The sequence below is a fragment of the Haemaphysalis longicornis genome, unplaced genomic scaffold (genome assembly GCF_048455015.1).
Source record: "Haemaphysalis longicornis isolate Haplotype H1 unplaced genomic scaffold, Haemaphysalis longicornis Haplotype H1 scaffold_8, whole genome shotgun sequence".
Taxonomy (NCBI): Eukaryota; Metazoa; Arthropoda; class Arachnida; order Ixodida; family Ixodidae; genus Haemaphysalis; species Haemaphysalis longicornis.
In genome coordinates, this window is record NW_027526445.1 from 181878266 (window position 1) to 181904475 (window position 26210).

At 47.2% G+C, this 26210-nt stretch overlaps 1 pseudogene across 1 annotated transcript in view; it reads left to right on the plus strand.

The window, feature by feature from the left end:
• The window catches only part of LOC144148603 (condensin-2 complex subunit H2-like), a 70333-nt pseudogene that overhangs the window by 25604 nt on the left and 18519 nt on the right, over positions 1-26210 (plus strand). The window contains exons 8-14 of the transcript XR_013318010.1: positions 133-278; positions 2360-2570; positions 9900-10003; positions 11241-11319; positions 13256-13342; positions 15805-15881; positions 15976-16065. The product of XR_013318010.1 is annotated as a condensin-2 complex subunit H2-like (transcript). The remainder of the gene's footprint in view (positions 1-132; positions 279-2359; positions 2571-9899; positions 10004-11240; positions 11320-13255; positions 13343-15804; positions 15882-15975; positions 16066-26210) is intronic.

The following is a 26210-nucleotide window of genomic DNA, read 5'->3' on the forward strand; positions in this document are numbered from 1 at the left end:
GCTCACATGTCGTCTAATGAGCATTTAAGCACAGTTCAATTATATTTTTATTGTCACACCTTCTGTGGCCTTCCTTTGGTGGAACTCGCACGGCCACCGTGAACCGCCGTGTCCCCCTTGCTGCCGCCGCAGGGTCCCCGCTGTCGGAGCCCCAAGACGCGGAGCCCATTCCCTTCTGCGGGGACACAGAGGCCTTCGCCATGCCAGAAGCGCAGGACACCTGTCCCACCTCGCCTCTGCCTCCTCCCGTGCGGCAGACCCCCCGGCGGGTCAAGGAGGTATGGTGGACTTTGAGGGACCACTTGGAAGTGTTGCGCGACCAAGGTGTCGTACGATCGGGGTATGGGTGACTGCAGCCCTAGTAGGTAGTCTCACGTGACAGGTGGGTTAAGAACTTATTTGAATTACGATATTTAGTGTGTTCTCGCATAATTTGCAAACCCTAACTGAAATTCTAAGTTTATATGAGAGAAAAACAAAACTCCCACCTCCCCTCGCGGGAACCCCTGTGTAGATGCAACGCATAGGGGGTTCACGTTGCAGCGTTGGACAGCGGAGGAAAGGCGCTGGAACGATGGAGCGGAGCGGCGCAGGCACCGCGTTTTATAGCGCGCATAACGGTGAGGGGACGCGCCGGCGCCAGTGCGTCTGCCACGGCTATAACGCAACAGAATCCAATCCAAGCCAAGCCAAGCCAATCCAATGCCCCTCGCGAGAGTGTTCACTATCGGAGAGGAGAGGGGGTGAGCGGCGGAAAGCGCAGTTGGCGCGGCGAGGAGTATGGGGGAGGGGCGGACGCCGCCGACAACGCCGGATGCAGGGACAAGGCGGGTGAATGAGATGCGTTGCATCCAAAAACCGCCCATTTCGCGCCCCCTCCCCTCCGTGGCATCTGGCCCTAGCCCGCCAGCCCTGCACCTCACGCACGCGAGATAAGCTGGGAAGTCCGACGTGGCCGAGCAAATTGGGAAAGGAAAAGGAGAGTGTGAAACTGCCAAGATCAAGTGAAAGGAACGATAGTACGAGGCGGCGATGAAAAAGGTGGGAAAGCGACAACGCACCTTTGGAAGACGCCGATAAGCAGCGATCACATGGTAAGACCGGTAAAGGCCAAAAAGAAAGGACCGTGGGGTGATGAGGAGGTTGGAACAACGAACGCAAGAAGAGTGCGGTGAAAGGAAGAAACTTGGATCGAGCGGCGAGGAAAAGTGGGTGTTCGGTCATTGCCGTGGGGTGGCATGTGTTCTCACGTTTGTCGGCTCGATGGGACCTGTAAATTAGTGGTCCGCCAGACACCTGAACTCGGACTTTTCACGGGTTGGCATGTTGGCGATCTGCTGCGGCATGGGGCCGTCGAAAGTTAACTCCTGCCTGCCAGTACCTGCCGGCTGGCTTGCATCTGTTCATCAAGCGGTCGGGACTACTGCAGACTGTTTACCTTTGCAGTTCAAGCAGCGTCAAATGAGGTTTAAGGAATAAAGGCTGCATGAAAGTTGGGAAAAGCTCCGGTGTTATCCTCTCCAGCATCCGTTGTCGTATAAAGTGGACTGTGTGGACTTCAGTGTTGTATAATTGGGGTTTTTATGTATCATTTCAATGGGGAGATTGCCGGGACCACGGTAATCTGTCATAAGAAGCGGGTTGTCTTAAGGGGGGACGCAGGTCTTACAACTTTTAATTTTCAAGAAAACTCTGTGAAACTTGTCAGTCTTGCTGCTTTTTTTTTCACTGATTTAAATACGCCATTTTTTAGTAAGTCAATTGGTTACCAAGATAATTAGAGGTAATTAGTCATTTTGAAGGAACAATAGAGAAAACAGTGTTGGTCATAAAACTGCCATCTTTATATTTTCCAATATTATGAGCCCTGGTATATGCACTAACCGAAGCAGTTTGATGGATCGCTTGGAACTAATTTTACAGCTCGTTAAACTTCAGTGTTTGAAGTGGGCACTCAACATCGTTCCTTTCCACTGGTGCCATTAAAGTGTAAGGACCTGTAAAATTAGGGCTCTGTAAAACGTTAGCTTAACCTGTTGGTGTTCCCCACCCAACATCTAAACCGACGTAAAAGATACAAAGCCACTTTTATTTACGGAATCATTGTATAGTATTGAGCTGAGAGAACATTGCACAATAGAAAAATATCACGAGACTTGGATGAAATATTGGTATTGCTGGGGCTCGAACCCTGGGCGTTCTTTCCAAAGCCCAGATTTCATCGCCTAGGCCGCTGAGGCAGCGCAGCAAAGTATTTTTTGCAGTCGCGTAAGCGAATAGGAGTGTTCCACGCGAAGCATTGGATGGCACTCAATGCGCCGAGGAAACCCACGAGGCAACGGAATCTCGCTTTCTGCAGCTGCAAGCCCCCCAGCCGCAGCACATCTTGCCTATCAAGAGGTTGCACGATCCGATGGAGGTCGTCCCGTCCATGGAGAAGCCCCTGGTTTTGCGCCGCAGAACGCGCAAGCGGCCGCGCGAGGACAGTGCCCCGGACCCGGAGGGCGCCCCCACAGATGTCATCGTGCCCATTGCCACGCTCTGGGTCAAGCAGGGCCAGTTCCCCCACTGTAAGCAGCACGGGGCCTTGTAAATGTTGGGGGGGGAACGGTGTTTAACACACACTAGCTGCAGTGGATAAGCCATGCTGAGAGGAGGAGGGCTTGGTTGAAAAATCGCTATTCTCGAGTAATTCTCGAGAAGCGCAATTCAAGTACGCTATTCTCGAGTAATTGCTCACCGCGGGGGCTTTCTGCTAAGGGGCAAAAAGTTGGGATTCCGTTTCTTGGCTGCTGCAGTAGGCTGCATTGTTCCCGGAGGCGAGATGTGCGATAGCCTTATATGCAGGTTTTGGTGCATGGGAATAACCCTGGGTGGCCTGAAACAACACCGAGCATTACCACTTTGGTGCAACTATGGTGCAAAGCCTTCTTGTTGCCTTGGCTTGTCAGGAATTAGTTTTGGCCTGCCTTCGCTGGGGAGGTTTCAGTGTGTTGAGGTGGAAACATTTTAGCTGACTGCTTTGAAACCATTACTCTCGGTGTAGTGGTGGCCACATTAAAGGCTTTGCTGAATTTGGGCACCTCTACCGTAATTGGAGGTAATGATTAAAAGATCATTTAGTCAGTCCCACTCCTCCTTTCTTCTTCTTTTTGCTGTACTCGGTCAGGCTCCATAAAGACCCGCCCGTACTCGCTCATGCTGACAGTCACTTGTACAAGTGAATAGAGTATTGAGTAGAGTAGAGGCGAGTATTGTACAAGTACTCCCCTGTACCTGTATTCATTTTCGTGCTCGTGCACATACGCATACCCATTTGTACTCGTCGGTAGTTGTAGTTACTTGTACTCCTACTGACCGGTACTGCTGCTCTCACATAATACTCATGCCCACTTTTCTCACACCCATGTACTTGTATGGTATACCGCTATGTACTCATGCTCATTTGTTCTCAAACACTCATATGCCTGTGCCCAACTGGCCCTTTTCACCAGTCAGCATCGTCAAATGTGATTAACTTGTATGTACGTGGCAAATTCCGGCATACCATTTAGCAGCATTTCTCGTACAACGTCTATATAGGAGGAAATGAGTTTATCCAAACCAGTAATGTTGGGCGTTAAGGAGGCAGAGTAAAAATGAACCATGCTTATTCCTAGCGCAGGCTTACGCCGTTCTTAGACGTATTAAATTATATCCGAGCAGTAAATATTGACGTTACATTTACAAGAAAACAAACAATACATGTTTACTTAGACTCGTTTATTCATGTATTGTTTCACACGAGAACGTAATTCTATGTCACGAGCCTGCAAATTCTCCCTTATTTAGCAAATAACACAAAGGGATGAACAAGGAACACAAAGAAGTCTGAACTTAGCAAATATGCACTTCTTTTTATTTCTGTTGTTGCTTTACGTACATTTCCCAACAGCATGCCGACAGTGTGTATCAAAATCTGTGCACGTGATGTGTACGGCAATTGTGCAGTTATCAAGTTCACGATGATAATCTTCTGAACACCGCGGATGTTAAGGCAATGTAGCTGCTTCCTTCTCGATGACACGTAGGAATGCCAAAGAAAGTACAACTGTGCAAATATAAGGAAAACAAGCAGATGGTGGCAGAATATGTTTACCGTTATTTTGCAAAATGGTAGTCTGGAGTACTGTACATGAGAAATGGGCTCTTTGGAAAACATTTTGTGCATTTCCTTGTACAAGTGGACACTTTATTTCGGGATTTTTAAAGGGCCGAAATAGAGGGGAGACACTTATTTGATCAACATATGAAACAGTGGATCAATGTGATCTTTACATGGGTGCACCTTGTTGTTCTGCATTTCTTCAGATGTCGCTCGATATGGGAATGCTGTAATGAAACAATCGGGGAAAACATGATAAAATCTTGGAATTTTGTAGACACCCCTATAGAACTACTTTAAAGTGTTATGTCAGACGTGTAATGACACTGGTGTGGGCAGCCACTGCCCTCAAAATAACAGTAGTTGCAATGCTCTAGTCATTGTAGAATTGCCATCAGTATCCGCTGTCGGAGTGTTTAGTTTATCACGTGCTGTTTGCATATGTGAGGTAGGTCTGTAGAGCTGGAGTGGGCACAAATAATACAGCCTGCGGTCTCCTTAGCACACAGCAGCAGCATGTTACAAGCCAGCGTATAAGGAAGAGGCATAGCCAGGCAGCAAAGCATTGCCTGGTAGCAGCTTCAATTACAAAATTACGTGCGTTAGAGCTTGCATCACTCTTAGAAGCAGTTTAGGATTAGAGGAAGAAATGGCTGCCCTGAGGGAGCAGCTAGCCATTTCACATTTCAAAGTTGACACGACCTGTACAAGGGGGCAAGATAATAGATAAGATTCTTGTTCCCTGCTCAAGACTTCATCACATCCATCAGGTGAGTCACAGAACAAGAACATTAAAAGAGCACATCTATGGGAGGAAGCAGTGATTGGTTCGGAAGTTAGAAGTCAGTCGCTTTCTGGTCCTTAGCGGGATTGAATTGAAAGGTGCTTTTGAAAATGCTTTTTTTTGTCTGCTCCTGCCCTTTTTTCACTGGGGGTGCCGAGAAAGCCATGGAACTAGTCCTGCAGTCGAATAGGGTAGAAAAAGTTTGGCTGCTTTGTGAGCTGAACTGCTGAAATTAATCGTGAAATTCTGCGCCACCTGGAGTTCGTTGAATTGAATGGACGCCTGCTGCTGCTACTGCTCCCGCTCGGGTCGACAGTGCACTTCACTTGGTGCACCCACTGATGCTGCTGCTCCCATGGCTGCCTGTGCCGAGCCACCGACACACCGTTGACGCTGCTGCAGCCGACAGTGCCAAGCTGTCAATGCACCCTTCAACTGACGCTGCGAAGCCTTGGGGGCACCTGCTGATGCTGTTGCTGCTTTGCACAAGGTTGCTGGTACGCCTGTTTACACTGCTGCTGCTGCCAGGGTCGAAGGTGTAAAGCCTCTGGCGCATCCATTGATGCTACCTTGCCCAACGGTGCAAAGTGCCTGCGCACCTTCTTATGCTACACTTCTACTGTGGACAAAGTTGTGGCTCCACCCATTGACACTGCCTCTGCTAGGGTCAATGGTGTGAAACATTCGCTGCGAGCTGTGACATTGCTGCCGCTTGGGATGTCTGGGAAAATCCACGAGGACACTTGTTGATGCTGTCATGGTCGACATTGCAAAGCTGCCAGTGCACCCTTTGCCAATTCTGTGGCCGACCGTGCGAAGAATTGTGTGCCCCTGCTGCTCCACTGTGTGCAATGCTCTGCCAATACACCTGCCGAAGTTGCTGCCTCTGGGATAGACTGTGCGAAGCCAGACCGCCCACTCCATTCCGGCTGTTACGGTGTTCCTGCAACGTGGGCAATGCTGTGCGACGACGTGAAGCCTGCCTCCCCCCCCTTTTTTTTCACTTATTGTGGTTACTGCTCCTAGCTAACGGAGCTGTCTTTCTCGTCGTCCTCTGCTTGCCTCTAATTTTCGCGAGTCTTTTCTGTTGGCTGCCACTTGTGGATTCTCATGATGCTTCTTTGTCCGAATCTTATAGGCCAATACTTTTAGTTAGTTTGGGTCAGAGTTGCAAGAAAAGAGCAACGAAAAGCACATCCTAGGATTCGTTGCTGTTGAACGTGTTATTTTTTTACAAAACACAAATAACAAATGTAGTCAACACGGTTAAGTGCTATCAAGTTTGCATTATTTGTGGTTTGTAGAAAGCTTAGTGTATCCAGCAACAGTATTTCGACAGATTTTCTGCACTTGAAATTAGTTGCTAAACAGTGCAAGTTAAAGGGACCATGAAGATGTATAACTTAATTTTTCTATATGTTACCGTGTCAAAATAACACTCTATTTTTAACTCAAACTGCATTTAATGAAGCTAGATAATTAGGAAAATGCTACAAATGGCCGTTATACCTGCCAATTCTAGCGGCATTTTTCCAAGTAATGCGCATGTTGCAACCCCTGATCAGCCAACGCTGGCAAGAGCGACTGCAAATTGAAAAAGATTCTGAGCTTGCAAAACGAACTAATTGTGGCTGAAATTTAAAATGACTCTTTTCTTAGCCGTAAAGCAAATAATAAATGGCAAATTTTTCCGAAGCTAACAATGACTTCGTGTTCGTATTGAGCAGCAAACAATGTTACAAGAGCAACTCAGAGCTGGTGCTAGAATTCAAAATTTTGTGTGGATGGTCAGATACTGACAAACCCTATCCAATAAAAGCAGAAACTGAATTCATGGCAGCATAGCTACACATGTGATCAACACTGCTGGCTTAACAATTAAAATGAATTTTAAAATTTTATTGAGTGATAGCTGTAGTAGAGGCTTTAGTTAGGCTGACTGCCTTGCTGATTTTCCCCGCTTCCTCATGCTGAAGGAAGTGGGCAATTGAAAATTACCCTGTTAGGGAGCAGTTACTCTTGTTTATTTTCGTGAAACAAGAGCTAGACGCACAAGCCCAAATCTTTCGAATGGGCCAAAATTGTGTGTTGCTTAAAGTCAGTCCACTTTTTCTGGCCCGGTTAGTAATGATCCTTCCAGTAAGTGGTGCTGAAAATGTGTCGTGTGCTCAATGCTGGAAGATAGTGTGGTACCCAAGCTTTTACACAAAATTTCGAAAATTGTGTGCTGCTCACATTTCGGTGCAGAGGGACACTGCCTTTTCCCAAAAACAGAAAAAAAGCCATGAAAAACATTTGTTTCCCATCAGAGTTGCTCAATATACACCAGTTGCAAAAATCTCCATAGGCCACATGTGTAGAACCAGTTCGTGGTTGGCTCCCCTGCACTAGGGGCAAACAGGGCCAGGCACGGTGCAAGTGACTAGCCGGCCATCTGTTTAAAAGTGTATGTGGTACTCAAGTGCTTGCGGCTGCTGGCGAAAGTCATAAAAGCGAAACCGTAGAAACATAAGCGAGTATTGCCTAATTTGATGTTTTCTAATTTGAAAAGCAAGCTTTGGTTTATTAAGTTGTTTATTAAGCAAGTGTTTTGCACTGTTCAGTTATTGTGTCCTAGATGCTGCGCCAATGCATTTGCCCCTCAGCATCGATGGATCAGGGGTGTTCGCACGGCACAGGTTCTGAAATAACGTATTTTCTCGTCTAATGAGCAACCTTTCTTCCCAGAAATTTCGGCATAAATTTGGGGGAGGGTTCATTATGCAGAAAAGTTGCAAAAGATTCTTAAACGTTGAAACTTCATACAATAAACTTAAGAGAAGCACTGTCAGAGCCTTACCATTTTCGTAAAAAGGCATTGGTATTTATTTAATAAATTTCTTTTTTTATATCCAACGTGCTCGTGGCCCCTACTTGCCATGGAGCTATCCTCCTCACTGAAGTCGCTTGCGGCTTCCCAATTGTTGTCGGCCCACAGCGCACAGCCTTCCGTGCCGTAAAGACACTCCAACATTTCTTTTCCGAGGCCGGAAAACTTCCCTTCTTTGGGCCTACGAAACACACGGTGCTCCCTGTACACCGCACAAAAACCTCTCGTTTTCGCCCGTAGCGTACCCGCACTGGGTCAAAACTGAAGTGCTGCTTGGCGCGTGCATCAAAGCTTGCATCACCACCGTCAGTTTAAAAAATGGCTGTGCAGCTCATGTACTGGCTCATCGTACGGCGCGCACCAGGAGCACAAAAAAAAGTCTGAACACAGCTGCACAACAAATTTCATGGAGCATAATGGTTAAAACGCGGAACAGGATTTAGCAAGAGCACAGTAGTGCGAAGTAGGGTTAGTGCTTTGTTCGCATGCCACCAAAACCAGCCACAACAGCAAAGAGCAGGGAAGGAGAGCGAAGTGCGTTTTGTGCTTTTGTTCGCACGCCAACCCGTTTTTATGGCGCAAGAAGGCTTGTTTTGCATTCAGCAGGTGGTACTCCGCAAGCGCGTAATTTTTAAATTGTGAGCCACGCCATTCACACTCATGTCTCCCGCTGCTGTTGAGATTTCTTTTTGTTGGAATGCTTTTTTAGCATTTCTGCGCATGCTGTAACGTGATATCGCGTTACTGAGATTGTCTATGGCATCAGCAACCATGCTGAGATAGAAACATATGCCCTATGCATTTTTTACTCACAGATAAAAAAGTAAATTCTCAAGAAGAAAAGTGTGGAGGGTTCAATACCCGAGTGGGTTCATTACGCGAGTAAATACAATAGGTATTCATAGCTGGTGTATATTGAACTCTGGTTTCCCATTACACCATGGCGGCAAATGACCTCGTTAGTGAGTTACCAGAATAAAAGTATCGATCGATGCGTTAATTCCACCCTGGCGTTCAAGTCGTGCGATCGAACAGAACCTGGGCTACAATAAAATCAAACATAAGTTATTACATCACTGATAAACACGATAGGTTCACAGAAGGGCCCATTTGCAGATTGCCACACTCGTGCCAAATACGCATATCTTTTGAATGGCACACTCCAACCAGTTCGTGACAAATGCGGGGAACGGCTTTCCGTGCTCCACGTATTGAGTGCACCTCCTGCAATGCCGCAAGAAAACGGCACTTTCCTAAAATCTACTCATACAACATTCCACTACACCATTCACTTCTCCTAGGAGATGAACCGGTGTTCACTTACAAATGACTTCTAACCTACCTTGGGGATATCAACTTCTTGAAACTCGTATCATTCAGGGCGTGACTTGAGACTCTCTCATCCTGGAGGGCCGTCCTAATGATTCTTTTGTGTGCACAGGGAGCCCCACTAGCGCATCACCCTCTGAGGCTCGAGGCAGTGTCACGTCTCCATCACAATACTCTTGTATCCATCATTAAGAGCATCTTCATGTTTTAGTCTGCGGGCCCTCAACACCCATATATACACTTTTTAGGCAACACCGTACTCATCTCACGCATACATATTTTATGCCTGAAGGTGACATTGAAAGGCCACCTAATGGTCTGGCGATCGCACACGATCCCACAATCGCAACACAATCACGATCGCACAATTCTGTTTATTGGAGGTAGCTTATGGCGGCGGCCGCCAGTCAGAGTAACCCGGGGGCAGTGCAACAGAGTAGCTGGGAAGTCACCACTCTTTCATCTGTTTTTCTTTATAACTGGGAGTCTGTTTGAAGCTTGCATTACATTGCCGCTATTGTTACTCTGCTAAACAATCTTTACAGTCAAGCAAACTTGTATTTCATCGTTATGGTCATTTTAACTTGTGCTTTCTTGCAGACGCTTTGCTTGCCTGTTTTGCTTGTGCTGAGAGGGTTGAAGCGGTCGGTCGCACGTCGACTTGCTATTTTCGCCTTTCTTTCAGCTACATGATGCATTTCACCGGCTTGCAGTGGAAGGTTTGAGTGTTTGGCGGAAGCATGAGTTGCTTTGCCCTTTTGCCTGTCTCGCAGTGATGTCGAAAGAGCTGCAGCTGCAGAAAAAGGGCGAGGTGGTGCCAGGAGGGGAGCGGTTTTTACGACAGACTCTAAAGGCCCTCAAGCAGATGGACAAAGACGTAAGTGCGTGCCGTGTGTTCCGCACCGACATTGGCGCGCATGTTGTCTCGGCGAGTGCTTGTGTCTGCAGGCGATGCTTTTGCTTACCGCGAAACTGGAGCCAAGTTACTGCAGTAGAAATGTAGGCGCGTCTGGGCAACGTGTTCGCATGAATATTCCTTTACAGACATTGTTGTTTTGCACAAGAGTCTAATAACCCTGTCTCAAATGGGCACTTTCAATCTTGATTGAGTCGATCTGGATCGATCTCAATCCGAATCAGGCGCTGCTACAGGACAGTTTCAATCGCAATCAAGCTTGATCCCACTTGAACTCAACCCTGCTTTCTCAAGCGTAATTGAGGTTTCCAAGTGCGATTGGATGAAAGCGGTGATACTCTCGTCCCCGCTGACAAATGACACAGAAGTGGACAATTTCAAGTAATTCCAGTAATTGTATAAAAATCCTTGACCGAAATAAGCGTTTGCTAACATTTATATACTTGCGTATACCCATGACCGCGCATAATTACCAGACGCAGCCCGCAAAGTTCATTTTTGGTGCCATCAGGCGTACGTAAGTGCAAAAGGTGCTACTTCTCGATCGGGATTGAAACGTGCCGTGCAGCAGTGGCGGTGCGTCGAGCATGCTCGAAAAGTCAATCGCGCTTCGCTTCAATCCGGACTGAAAGTGCCCGTGTGACAGGGGTATAAGTTGCTTAAAGCCTAATAAAGTTAACCAAAATTTGTGGTGCATGTGTCGTGCCGTTGTTGTGAACAAAATTTGAAGTACTGCTGATAGAAGGTAGGAAAACAGGAACCATTTACTCCCAGCACACAGCTGGGAGTAATTGGTCCCTGTGCTAACAAAAGCTGAGAGCGATAATGACGCAGCAAACTGGGGGGCAGCTTGGAGGGAATGCTTGCTATACGTGGGTACAAGTTAAGAATGGTAACACTCAAATAGCGTATCACTGTGCTGAAAGGACATACCCGGATGTCAGCGCGTGCATGCGGTTTGAAAGAAGATAGCACATAATGCGCGACATCATCTGCCTTTATCTCACATGGTATGTTTGCCATTACTGCAATAGTTTATAAGCAAATTAAATCCAAAAATGACTGAAACGACTCATGTGACGCGCAAAATACTTGCAGTAACACAATCCTTGCGTCGGGCGAGGAAGTTGCGCCAGAGTATAGCCACAGAACATGACAGAGGAGTCTTGGGGCTAAAAGCTGTCTCATCTTCTTGCAGTCGGTGAACAAAGAGGAGTTTGAGGAGGAAGTGGATGAAGAAGACGACACTGAAACTCCCGGTGATGGTGACTTGCCACGTAAGCAGTCCGACCGGTGGGTCACAGCACTGCCGCTTGGCATGGTGGTGATAGCGACGTAGCAGCCAGCACTGCAACGGGCTGAGAGCCAAGGCATGTTTCATGTCTTGAGCAAGGTGCACCGCTGTGTTTAGTCATGATGTACTGTGGCTACAAACTTTTCTAGACATGGTCGAAAGTGGTGGTGTTCGATTTTCTCTTTATTAAACGGATGTAATAAGGATTCGGTAATTAAACATTTCAACTAGTCCCCTCTTCATCTCGCTCTTATCTCGTGTCTACCGTGTGTCCTGATAATCAGGAGCATGTGCTAGTGCTCGCACCATTCTTTCCGCTCTCCTCCGCACTCTGCTCACAGTATTTGTTCCGATTGTCACAAGAGTGTGCCAATGCTTGCACAGCTGGGGAGTGCGCTTCTTTTTTTTTCTTTTTCGAACTACCGAACGGCAATTAATTTTGTCATTGAGCGCACCAGAAAGACTCCCAATGGGGCGTGTTGTGTACTGAACTCAGGATCAATGTAGACCCCTTTTAAGGCCAAACTGTCTTGAATGCTAAGTCTTTTATTAGAGAGCTTTAGCTGATCGCTATTGATGGCCCACTCTGCTACGATAGCAACTGGGAGTGCCATTGCCCATGTGTGGCCCGCTTCGTTCACCGGACTGGCTGAGTGGACAGTCGGTAACAGCTTACGAGACTGCGCGGAATACTAAGATGGCTGCCGCCAGCAAAGTGAACACTCTACCGCAAACTTTCTTCAGTTAAAACGTGAGCGACGAAACTGCGAAAAAACTTCTGAATAGCCAAACATCTTGCAAACCTCAATGAAGTTTAGAAAAGAAGCGAAAAACGTCGACTTAAACGCGCGCATACTTCTATGTAGCTCCCATAAAGACAGCCTTGTCTTGGCTATTCGGAAGTTGAACAGCTTCTTTTAAATAATTTGGGACTATTATGTCATCAGAAACTGAATTGAAGTAAGCAATAAACGCAGGATTTTGCTTTGAGTGACTGAAATATCAATTCTTATATTCCCTTATGTATGAGGTTTTGGTTTGCATTCGCACAGGGCACGACCAATGATGCAAATGACGTCATCGTGGGAGATAGAAATTCAGGAATGAATTTAGCGCAGCGAAAGGAAGGGGCGGTGAAACGAACGGAACGGGTACTACCCGTCTTTTTCACCGTCCGTGCCTTTCGCTGTGCTAAATCTTCTTTCTTAATATGAACCAACCCACCAGACAACGCGTCTTATTGGGAGATACAGTTATCAGTTAGCTAAAACCTTTCTGCTGTGGACGCTCCAGTTGTGCTAAGCGGGCCGTCAAGAACCGAGCGGACCGTCTAAAACGGCCAGCTAAAACTCTCTATTTTTTCCTTTCCAACTTTATTAAGAGTGCGCCTGCCACGCCAGGGGATCGAATCCGCAACCTTGTGTAGCGTCGCGTCCCATAAGTAAACAAATTCCCTCCATTGGAAAATTTAGTCTTTTTCTATTCCCGTGTGGGAAACAGACAACACAAAGCCGACCAAAAGTGAGGCTTTCTATTCAGATTCGCAGTTCAATTTTCCAAGGCTGAGCTACGAGATGCACCGTAGTGGGTGGCCCTGGAATAAACCTGACCACCTTAGTGTTGTGCAGTGTGTGCAGTATTTCTCCTCCATCAAACAAGCAGCTGCATCAGCCAGGGTTATTAATATTTGGCAAATTTTCGCTCGCGGGTTACGGAGATATGCATGGCAGGGTGCCCTGGGACCCATAAGTTGAAGTCTGTAAAATATTTTTTTTTCCGTGTGGTTTTTTTTGGTGGGATGTTCCACCCTTTTGTGTGTGCTTTGTCATGGTGGTTGGGCGCCTGTGCTATTGTGCGCACCATCCTGCACCCCTTTTCTGCGGTGTGTTTCCTCAATCACCTTGCACTGTTCCCCACAGCTGGTGCTGATGACGGGCCCAACGACAACAATGACATCGACATAGAAGCTTTTGCCGACGCAGACCTTCCCGTGGAGTCTGAACAAGGCAAGTGCAAAGAGGAGCTTTTCGTTTCAGCGGCACGCCCTGGTTATGTGGAGGGTGTTCCAGATTAAATGTAAATAATAGATATGTGGTCCAGAAAGAAACAGTATGCATTGGCCGATCATGTGCAACTACTGCATATATTAAGCCATTTACATTACGTAAATGGCCATTTAATTTTGGTAAATGGTATTTGGCCTGTAAATGGGCCAGTAAATGGGCCAGTAACATGGCCAGTAAATGACCACTACAGATGGCCATTTGCTGGCCATTTGTAGCCATTTACGTTAAGTAGAAGGCTACAACCGAAGAAAATTGTGCCTATTGGGAGTGAGAGATGGAGTTTCGCTGATACTAGCGTCATCGTAAGCCTTGCAAAAAGATCAATCAACACAAGAAATATTCGTGACATGAGAAGAGCAGTTTTATTTGGAGTCGTATTACTACACATTTCGAAAAGGTAATACAGTATCTCGAGATCACAGGGGAAGAACGTGAAATATTTGGGGAATGTCTGGATGAATGAGAAAAGGTATACTTTTCATTTCCAAATTTCGGTAACATTGCTGCTTTGGTTTTGTTCATTCCTTTCTCCTTTTTTGCTAATGACTCTCAAAAAACCTCTTAACAAATTTTCGAAGCTTAAAAGGACACTGAAGAGAGTCATTTGTGGCCAGTTTTGTACTTTAACGTATTTAATTCATACTTCAACTGTTTTAGTGAATTTAGAGCCTTAGTTTAGTTTAGGTAGGTAGTACTAGGATGCAAAAGACTCTCGACGATAGTACTTTATAGGTACCTTTGTGTATTTGTATTTCAGCTTTGAAATACATTTGCCAAATGTATTCGAGGAGCTTTTTTTTTTAATTCAAAATAAGTCAAATCGTTATCAGAATTGCAGAAATGGCAACAAAATTTGCGACCACGCTAAATGCAACCATCCGAAATTTATTATGTTCTACATGTCAGCTAGAAGAAGTTCGCTTTGATAGCGTTGCATTTAGGCCTGCTAATATTTTTGCTTCTTTCTGAAATTCTTTTCAGTGGATTTGACGTGTTTTAAAAAACAGCTCATTTGTATTTCCGCGGTGAAAAATGTTTAAGGTGTGTCGATTGTATCTGAAACCTTGCCAGGCAGAAGTAAACAATTACCATTGCTGGAAATGACGTGAGATGTCTTTACCCTAAGTATTGTAAGAAGGGTTTTAGCGACTGGAATAGTCATCTGTTTCACTATTCCCTCTTCTTCCGAGAGCAGTCTATCTATTCACTATGCCTTGGTGGCTTCTTGTTGCCTTCGTAATTTGATAAAAGATGTCATTATCCAGGAATAGAAGGGGGCACACTGGTTTTAAACATTTTTTTTGCTTTCCAACCAATTTTGACCAAACTTCATGGGCTTGTTCCGTTTTTTAGGTGATATCAAATGTCTTATTAGTTTTGATGTGAGGTGAGTAGTTTTCAAGATAATTAAACAGCTTCCTTGATTGTCCTTGAGAACAATACGAAAAAACTATTCAACACCAAATTACCAGCAAGACATGAATAGATAAGAGAATGTGTCGAGAACGAAATGTGGGAAGCAGTATTTTTATTTTTCAATCACAGATACGTTTACATCAATCGTAACTTCTAGGTTTCAACTACCCTTCTAACCAATTAAAAATAACGCTGAATAAACAACTACTGAAACACAAAAATGCAAAGTCTGCTTCCCATATCACAACGTTTGCACATTCAGCTTCATAGTGCAAACGAAATGATCTTCCTAGCTGCAATACATGCTCGGATGTACCTCTCGAGAATTTTGTATCACTGCGATACCACTCATGGCGAAAAAGTGGGGAAATATAAGAAAATAATTATTTCTTTGTTGAAATCTGGCCTCTATGGCTTTTATAAGAACCTGGTACTGTTTCATGTATGGAATTTTCGGAGGAAAAACTGTGCAAATCAAGAGAAAAGTGACACCTAAAAATGCTTTTTTGTGCAATTTTTTGGTCCCAAAGACCCATGTGCCCCCTTAAGCCATAAAAGTGGTGGTATTCCTTCATTACACAAACGTATGCTTGTTGACAAAGACGTTGTCACGATTTAGGGCTTTTTTTTCTTTCGTTCTAGTCATGAATGCATTGTGCAGGTTTAATAAATAAGAGTATGATAGCCATTATCTAAATTTTGTCCCGTGGACTTACCTGGGCGTCGTCATAAGACGTTGGTCATGCTGGCAGTGAGGATGGCACGAGGGAAACAGAACTTCTGAATGCACTTTTCTAAGTACAAACGTGTGTAAATTGGTTAGAAAAACTCAGAAAATGCCGTAGTATTAGATGTTTTGACATGGTACGGTCATTTATTGTTTTAAGGAACCATGCAGACAACATTTGACTTTGTGTATTTGCAGCTGTCTTAATTCAAATTTTTCTGACCTGTTTCTCTCCCCCTGTCCTTCTCCCCTTTGATAGGCCCGCCGCCTACTCCGGAGGAGCCCCAAGAGAACTCTTATGAAAATCTAGTCCGCAACCATTTGCGGGAAATAAGCGTGAGTTCAAAGTTTTTCAGCTCTGTTGAGCTTTCTCTGGAAGGTGGGAGCCAGCTGAATTCTTTTTCTGCCTTTGTGTTTTTAACCACCTCAGGAGCCCATGTCTGAGTTCCAGCTGTCCGACCTGCAGAAGTGTGTGGCGGATTGGGAGTCCCGCATAAGACCCCTGCTCGACATGGAAGAGGTGGGTTGAAGGAGCAGCCTGGCATTTCGCACTTGACAGAGCATCGTCTCCTGGACGAGACAGGGGAGGGTGTCCTGTGAAACTCTCAGATGAGCGTAAGGCAGAAGCACGGTTATGTTGAAGTGTGATATGTGTCCTGTTTCATAGCGAAGGACGGTAATTTGGCAGGCCCAGAGGAGCAGCAACAGCTAAGAATGGCAGGCATGGAATGAAACTAGACATCCGGGTAGCATTAAGTGATCCAGTGAGCCAAAAAGCCAGTGTCATCATCAGTCGCAGTAAAATTGCAGCTAAATTCACATCTGATTCTTATTGGCTGGCTGTGAACGGTTTGTGGATGCGATTGCGGGTGTGTGCCGGCCAGATATCCCCATTGGCTGCGATGCGTCGTGGGCTTCGAATACGCACTGGTCTGATGTTGGGGCCAACATTGTGCGCAACTGCGTCACTGTTGCCAAGGGGCCAGCTGAACTGCTTGCGTTGCAGTGGGAGGGAGGAGGAGGGTTAAATACACGTCCTCACCTAGTGGCGCAGTAGTCACCAGTGAGTGTGGGTGCTCAGCGGCAGTTAACACAAGTCAAAAGTAAGGGGCACAACATGTATGGCAAAACATTGGTCAGAATTTCCAGCACATTTTTGCAATGCACCGCACAAACTCAAGTTTTTAACCGCTGGCAGCAATCTGGGAGCAACTGCAGAAAGTTTGAACTTGTGCTGAATTTGCGAAAACCGCCATGCGAAAACTGTAGGTAGATTGGCGTGGGATGAGGGGTGATGTCTCTGCTTGTCATCTAGCCTGATCGTTATGATCAAGCCGTTCAGCACTTGTCCCGAAGAGTGGTGTGGCAGGTAAAAGGCTATAACCTTTTGTTTTTACACTTGAGAATGGGCTTCATGCATCAGCAGCCCATGGGTGTGTTGTGCGTCGCTTATGTTTGCGGTCGAATGTTGTGTTTTAAGTTTTCTGCTGCTGTCAGCATGGGTTTTGGTCACCAATGGTGGTGCCTTTGTCACAATATAGCACGGAAGAGCCATGTCTTGCCATGTGACAGATGTTGATGGTGCCATTGTTGTTCATTGTTGTCAGGCACATTGTTTTGATTGTCGCATTGCAAATGGATCGGGTGACAGTGCACGTGTAAGGACCTTGCATCTGACGACAGCGCGAATTGCATGACAAACTATATTCGTTACGCTTCCAGCATTGCATTACCTACAACATCACAACGATGAAGGTATTAAATGTCAGAGGTGGGTTCATTTTGGCAACCTTTTGGTTTAGTTCTCTGAGGTTTTCGAAAGGACGCTATTAGACAAGAAGCAAGTCGATTCACCTTGATGGATTGATTTGCCTATTTTACAAGTAAATCGTGCCCACCAGAACAGCTTTTCCTGGCAGAGGCAACACACCACTTCGGCCCCCGCTTCCCGTAGACGGTGCCCCCAGTCTGATCCGACCTGGGGGGAATCAGCCAGTCGCCTTTTCCTGTCCTCTTCTTCATTCTTGTGCTTTACTATCGTCTTTCCTAACCCTGTCCTGTCATCTTCTCTCTTCCTTATTTCTCAGTTTTTTCTCCAGGCGGCGAGGGTTAACCCTGTGCGAAGGCTTCACCCTAGATCCCGAGCATAGGGTTATAGTGGCGAGGTACAGTTAACGTGCGCTTCAAAGCTACGTTCCCTTGTTGGGCTCGGTGGTGGGCGACTGGCCTTGCCACCGAATTGATTCCATTTTCTATGGCTATCTTCTCAGCTCCCGGAAAACACCCTGATCGACCTCCTAAAAGGGGTCGCACCGAAGCACTCCGCACCCAACCACCTCAGGCAGCTTTCAGCAAATACCTTGTTGTACACTCGACCGACGAAAAACCTATCACCGACCTGTCAGTTTTCTTGATTGCCAAGTGCATTGAAAACATTGTTGGAAAAGATTACAATGCCAAAAAGATGCCCTCTGGAGACCTCCTTGTTGAAGTTATGCGAAAAAACCAAAGTGAGAACCTCCTGAAGCAAGAAAAAATTGCCAACTTGACTGTCACAGTTACGCCACACCGCACGCTAAACACTGTCCAAGGTGTTATCTCTGACAAAGAACTCCTCCATGAGACAGATGATGATCTCCTTGAGGGACTGCATGACCAAGGTGTTGTTGGCGTCCGTAGAATTATTATGAGAAGAGATGGAGCAGAGATCAAGACCCGACACATCATCCTAACATTTGCTAGCTCTACCCTGCCAGAGACAGTGAAGGCAGCTTTCCTTAGCTGTCGTGTACGCGCCTACATTCCAAACCCCAGGCGATGCTTTAAATGTCAACACTACGGTCATGGAACTCCAGCTTGCCGTGGCAAGCTCACCTATGCGAAATGTGGCGAGAATGATCACTCTTCTGATGACTGCAAAAACACAATCATGAAATGTCCGAACTGCAGTGGTTCACACGCTGCATACTCACGATCTTGCCCATCTTTCAAGAAAGAAAAAGAGATCATTCAGATCAAAGTAACCGAAAATATCAGTTTCCCCTAAGCACGCCAAAAGCACAAGATGTTTTCGGCTGCATCCTATGTAGACGCCGCCCGCCGGGGATTGGGGCGACGTTTGGTTAGTACTGCGACACAATGCAGCTTAGCTGATGTGTCGCTGTCGTTAACCCCCTCCGAGCAACCACCAGCTCCTGCCTCTACAGCAGAGGCCCTGGTGGTTCCTCCTCCTGCTGGGCTGCCGTCCACAGCCGAGCACCCCGCCACTACGTCTGCGGAGCCCGTGGAGAATGTGGTGACGGGCGCTGTTGGGACTGGTCCGGCCTCTTCCAGTCCAGCTCCATTGGCCCGCACGACACCCTAGGGCATTGAGAGCATGAACTCAGGTGGCCCCACACGTACAGTCGGTAAAACGCTTGTCTATAACAGCGATTTCAACTTCAACCAGCTACATCCGAAAACTGCCGAAACATACTCGTTCCAAACATATCGGAGGCAAAAGCGAAGGGCTAAGATTTCACAATTCCGCAGTAGTTTTATTCAAATCCCGCTCCGGCGGGGCTGGAGAGGGCTGAGAGTACGAAAGCTGTGTTATAGACAAGCCTTTTACCGGCTGTACTCCTTCCCTTCCCGCACCGCAGGTTCCAACCAAGAAGCCTGCGGCCACCTCAGGAACCAATCCGCGAGGTGGATGTCGGATGGACACCCTGTCGGTACCGCCTGATTTGTCAGACGAGGACATGGACACCTCGGCATCTCAACCTGCCCAGCAGGCGCAAAATGAGCGCCGAGGCACTTTTGGCCGTGGGAAAAAACCACCTCATCGTACAACAGGCCCAAAACAAGACTCACTGGCATGAACCAAAATAGGCAACTTCTCAACTACATCTTTATTATCTTTAATCCATAATAGCTGTTGAAAACATAGTTCAATGGAGCTGTAGGGGTCTCATAAAAAACTTGGATGATGTATATGAACTCCTTTATAAACATCAATCCAGTATTGCTTGCCTCCAAGAGACACACCTGAATCCCAAGCAAAGTAACTTTCTTAAACAATACACTGTCTTCAGGAAAGATAGAGATGCCTTTGCTCATTCATCTGGTGGGGTTGCCCTTGTGACGCGAAAATCCATTCCGTCCCAGTCCATTAGACTACTCACCAGCCTTGAGGCAGTTGCTGTCCGCGTGGTCATTTTTGGTCGGCTGATTACAATATGTTCCTTATACATTCCCCCGGATCATCAATTGTCTACCTCAGAAATTGAGTCGTTGGTAAATGAGCTTCCTGAACCATTTATCTTAGTTGGAGACCGAAATGCACACAACAAACTCTGGGGTTCTGGGCGAACTGATGCTCGCGCCCGCTTGATTGAACATTTCCTAGTACCATCTGGTGCGTGTTTGTTCAACAAAAAACAGCCCACATATTTTAACATTACACACAACACGTACTCACACATAGACTTAGCAATCGGTTCTGCTGTTCTTTTTCCACTCGTTGAGTGGCAGGTGGAGAAAAACCCGCTTGGAAGTGACCATTTCCCAGTATTCCTGAGATGCCTAGACAGAGACCCTTACACTCCCACCTCAACTAAAAGGTTTGAAGAAACCGCTGCAGTCTGGGAAAAATTTAAGCAGAAATCTCAACTCACATACAGTTCCATGGAACATTTGGGTATTGATGAAGCTTGTAGCCTTGTCACGGCACATATCCTTGACGCTGCAGAGAACTTCATTCCCCAGACTTCTGGTAACACAAGTAACCTAAGGCGGCCTTGGTGGAATGAAGAGTGTCGACAAGCACGCCAGGCACAGAACAAGGCGTGGGGCATTCTTCGCAGGTACCCCACTGCGGACAACCTTGTAGCGTTCAAGCGCACCAAAGCCATGGGAAGGCGCATTCGCCGTCAGGCCAAAAACAATACCTGGAGGTCCTTCTTAACTTCAATAAATTCTTTCACCGATACAAGAAAGGTTTGGAACAGGATAAGAAAACTAAATGCACAAAGCACACATGGCTTACCCCTTGTTGACACCACTGGTGGCACCCTGGAGGACCAGGCAAACGCGTTGGCACAACACTTCGAACACGTCTCAAGCTCTTCACATTACACAAGCACATTTATACACTACAAAAAGTCAGCTGAGCGAAAGTCCATACGTGACCACAAGCAATCAAACGACTCCTATAACTCTCCATTCTCCCTTCACGAGCTCATGACTGCGTTGGCTGGTTGCAAGCCTTCGGCACCAGGTGCAGATAACATTACGTACGGCATGATCAAACACCTTCATACAGACACAATCAATACTCTCCTGTTTTTATTTAACAGAATATGGCGTGCTGGGCACTTTCCTAAGGCATGGAAACAGGCTATTGTTGTGCCACTGCTGAAAGAGGGAAAGGATGCATCCTGTGTTTCAAGTTATCGTCCAATTGCCCTGACCAGCTGCTTGTGCAAGCTGTTCGAAAAAATGATCAACAGAAGGTTACTACACTTCGTGGAATACAATGGTAATCTGGACAGCTGCCAGGCAGGTTTTCGGTCGGGCAGATCAACAACAGACCAACTTGTCACTTTTGAATCCTATGTGAAAAATGCCTTTGTTAACAAACAGTTTTGTATGTCCATATTTTTTGATCTAGAAAAAGCATATGACACTGCCTGGCGCTACGGCATCCTGCGAGACCTGAAATCTTTTGGAATTTGTGGGAATATGCTTAATGCCCTTGAAAGCTATTTGTCTGAACGAACATTCAGAGTGAGGGTCGGGGCTGCAGTATCGGCACTGTATATGCAAGAAAATGGCCTTCCTCAGGGTGGAGTACTTAGTTGCACACTTTTTATAGCTAAGATGAACACACTTGGAAAAGCTCTGCCCCGTACCATTTTTTACTCCATTTACGTGGATGATGTTCATATCAGTTTCCGGTCCTGTAACCTGTCTATCTGTGAACGGCAGTTACAACTTGCCACAAACAGGCTTGTAAAATGGGCCGACGAAAGTGGCTTTAAGCTAAATCCTCAAAAGAGCACATGTGTCTTATTTTCCAAGAGGCGTGGTATTCACCCTGAGCCCACCGTCCACCTCAGTGGAGTGGCTGTGCCTGTGAAGAAGGAACACAAGTTTTAAGGGATTGTGCTAGATGAAAAGCTGTCATTTATTCCACATATAAAGCTACTCAAAATAAAATGTATGAAGGCAATGAATACCCTAAAAGTCCTATCCCACCACTCCTACGGCGCAGATAAGATGTGCCTGCTGCGTCTCTACAACAGTTTAGTGAAGTCGCGGCTGGACTATGGGAGCGTAGTATACGGGTCAGCTTCGAAAACCGCTTTAAAAATGCTTGGCCCTGTTCTGCACCTTGGGCTTCGCCTTTCGTCAGGAGCCTTCCGAACGAGTCCTGCACAAAGCTTATATGTGGAATGCGACCAGTGGTGCCTGGAAGACCAGTGCTTATACACAGGTCTATTGTATGCCATGAAGGCAACATCCATAAAAAATCACCCTTCTTCGTTTATTGTCAATGACACCTCTGCCATGCACTCGTTTCTCAATCGGCCCTCTATATCTATGCCTTTTCGTTGAGAGTGAGAGTGCACGCTGAAGAGCTTGGGGTTTCTTTTAGCGAGGCTTACAAAACTTCGATCACAGACCTTGTTGCTCCCTGGGAAATGTCCCCGATTTCTTGTGATTTATCTTTCAGAGCCATTAACAAAAGAACTGCACCAAGATAACTCATCTTGCAGCACTTCCTACATCTACGACACAAATACCCCTACACAACGTTTTACACAGATGCCTCCAAGTCCGCCCATTCTGTGTCATGCGCTGCACATGGCCCAAACTTTGCTATCACAAAGACAATGAACAAAAATACCAGTATTTTTACAGCTGAGGCACACGGCATTTTAACCACTGTGGAACACATTACAGAAACCAGAATACACAGTTCCATTATTTTTACAGACTCCTGAGTGTAGTATTAGCTCTCCATTCAGGAAAACCAACTAGAAACATTATTTTAAACCGTCTTATCAAATCCATAATGTCTGCTTACGCTCTAAAATTGACTGTAGTAGTGTGCTGGGTACCTGGGCACAGTGGAATTTCAGGCAATGAAATTGCTGACCAGAATGCTGCTGTGGCGGCTCTCCGCAGTGTTGTAGATATGCCACATGTGCCCTACCTAGACACGAAACCACTAGTTCGGAGTATGCTTCGGAGGCGCTGGCAGGTACAGTGGGACACACAAATCGAAAACAAACTGCACATTATAAAACCACACATAGGGAAATACAACACAGAGAAACGGAACAGGTTCACAGAAATATCAATATGCAGATTAAGAAAAGGTCACACACACGCTACACACTCATACATTTTAAACGGAACCCCACCACCATCTTGTGAGAAATGCAGACGAAAACTTAGTCCTCCATGTATTGATTGAATGCTTGGCATACCATGACGCAAGGAAACGACACTTCCCAGAACTATACACCTACACGATACCCTTACACCCATCCTTGTTTTTATCTGATCAGCCCCCGATTAGAAGTGAACGCCTTTTAGCCTATCTCGCTGACATTGGATTTTTAGCACTCATCTCATACCATGTGTGACATCAGGGCCACCCAATGCAAATAGTGAGGGCGGTTCTGAGCGTTTTCATAACGTGCCAGGCACGTCACCGCCATCCCTGCTATGTTGAATCCCGCTAGGGGGCCGTGAGTTGCAGTCGCACCGCACATCGGCTCTGACTACTGACCCTGTCCCGCAGGCAAATCGCCTGCCTTGGCGACGAATTGTACACTACGGCGTTCGGTACATCACGGGGACCCCCTGGACACCATTCTTGTGGTACGTGGTGTATTTTGAGCACGCCAACGAGATCCTGAATTCAGCGCCAAGCCAACGGCTCTGCTATGCCTGATCGGGCCTAGCACCCTCGCCTCGGCGCCGCTGCTGCACGTGCGCTCCTCGCCGCCAACTGCAGCGCGCCACGGCCAAGTCTCGCTCATGGAGAACGTAGTCGAAGGAGAAGAAATGGACCCCGCGGAGTTTGAAAGGCCTGGCTGGGCGGAAGTTCGCCGCCGTCAGCGGGCTCTACATTCTGACTCTTCCATCGTTGATAAACAAGTAAGCCCCACTGCAACCCCCTCAACTCAGCGATCTCAGCGAAGGCGGCCAGCGCAACGCACACCGCCGGCGACGCCGCTCCCAGCTGATGATATCAAGATCGTCCTGCGCCCGCGTGGTGGACTGGCCCTCACTTCTGTCCCTCAAGCTACCCTCGCTGATGCTATTCAAGCGCAGGCAGGAATTCCACCCAACACAGAGGACCAAATACGACCCCAGTATGTTGCTAACTATGTTATAGTTAGCACACCGTCTGAAGAACGCGCCCACAGGTACGCGAGCATTGGCGTCCTTTCGCTTCGAGGGCTCCAATATGAGATCTCCACACACGTGGCCGCTCCAGCCAACACGGTCACAGGAGTCATATTTAATATACCCGAAGATGATACCCCCCAACAAGTGCATGACAGCATATGCACTTACAACCCCGACCTCCCCATCCTGGACGCCAAGCGCCTGAATTCATCCAACATGGCCCAAATATTATTCGACGGCCACAAAGTCCCTTTCTGGATCCGGTACCGCTCCACACTGTACCGCTGCAAGCCTTTTCGTCGAAAGACTGAGGCGTGCCTTACTTGCTGGTCCCCCGGCCATCGACAGGATGTGTGCCCCAAAGCCCGTGATCCCCCTCGCTGTCCTCGCTGTGGGGCCACCAATCCCGTCGAATCTCATCCGTGCACCCCGAAGTGCATTGTCTGCGAAGGACCCCACATCACTGGCTCCGCCGATTGCCCGCGTCGATACCAACCGCGACGAAAAGCTCCCACCTATGCTCAGATCGCCTCGGCGGGACGATCTTTGAGTCACAAGCAAGGCCAGCAGAAGCAACAAGCGTCAACGTCCGTGCCTCCGGATGGACTTACTCGACGGTCCGATCGATCGCCAGGACCCGCGACTTGTGCGCACGCGGGCCTTCCACTGAAGCCTCCTCCCAAACATGGACATGTGCCTGCCGGTGTACAACGAGCCGCTCCGGACTCACAGGTGAGCTGCCCCGTCGCTACCGCCCACTGCTCATCTAACTCCGCCTCTCCTACCCCAATCCCCTCCGCCGACATACTTAGAGAGCTCAACGCGATTCGGGCTGAAATCTCCCTCCTCAGGCAGGAAAACGCTGCTCTCCGCCAGGAGAACCAAGCCCTGAAAGCGCGTGATTCCGCCTTGCAGGACACCCCCGCCCTGCCCACTCCTCCCCCTCCCAAGCGTAAGGCGGTGTCGGACGACTCTCTTCCTGAATCAGTCCTTCCCTCCCTTGAAGAATCAGTTACGAATCACATCACTCAGGTTGAGGCTTCCTGCAAGCAGGCGTTAACGGAACAGAAAGCCGAATTCTTTAGTATTCATGAGACACTTCAAACCAGTGTAACAAACTTGCACGCCAATATCGAAGCCCTGCGCTGTGAACTGCACTCCAGCATACGGGACATTGTCAATAAAATCAATTCCCTTACCGCCCCTATCCCTATTCCTATTCCCAACCCCAGCTACAACCCCGCCTCTCAGTAACAACATGGGGTCCACTCGTGTCTGGCAGTGGAATTGCAGGGGATTCCGTCGTAAACGGCGTGTCTTACAACTCCTGATAGAGGCAGCCGAATCTCCCCCTAATGTGATAGCCTTGCAAGAAGTAGGTATCATGGCCAAGCTCCCAGGTTACAGAGCTTTTCAGAGCAATAATAATCATGCTACAGCTGTTTTAGTCCACCGCAATATCCCTGCCGAACGGATACAATTTGATAGCATTTCTATTCCCCACGATTTAGTGGTTCTCTACCCAAGTAAACGGGGGGCTGAGCGCCTATATGTTCTCAACATCTACAGCGGCCCTCGTTCAACAGGAGACACATTTACCCACTTGTTTACTCTCACTAAGCAAACAGTAGGGCCTCATGCTCTTATTATTGTCGGCGACTTCAATGCGCCACACACCGCCTGGGGATACCCTCACTGTTCTCGCAAGGGCAGGCTCCTCTGGGATCACATCCAAGCACATCGGCTTACTACAGAATCGGATCCAATGTCACCCACTAGAATTGGCAACAGCGTACAGAGAGATTCCTCCCCAGACCTAACCTTCACTTATAACGTCACCAGCGCATGCTGGTCTAACACCAATGACTCATTAGGTAGCGATCACTTTATTCTCCAAACTGATGTAAATTTAAAAGGCCCCCTTAGGCCCCGTCCACGGCAGACACATCTGCCAAACTGGAATGAATTTCGCGAGGTGCGGCAAGCCCACGAGCCTCCAGAAATCACCCCTTCGGGTCTTGAACAGTGGGTAAAGCAGCTCCTTACTGACGCACGAACCACGAGCACTCCTGTAGACCCCGGCACTCCATCCGAAACGGTGGATTCCCACTTGCAACACTTACAAAATGCATTTCGAAGCATCCAGCGCAGATGGCGGAAAAATAAGCGCAACAGAAAATTAAAACTGAAAATTGCTCACCTAAATAAAGAAATAGAGAACTATTCTGTACAACTTGCTCAAAGTCAGTGGCACGAAAT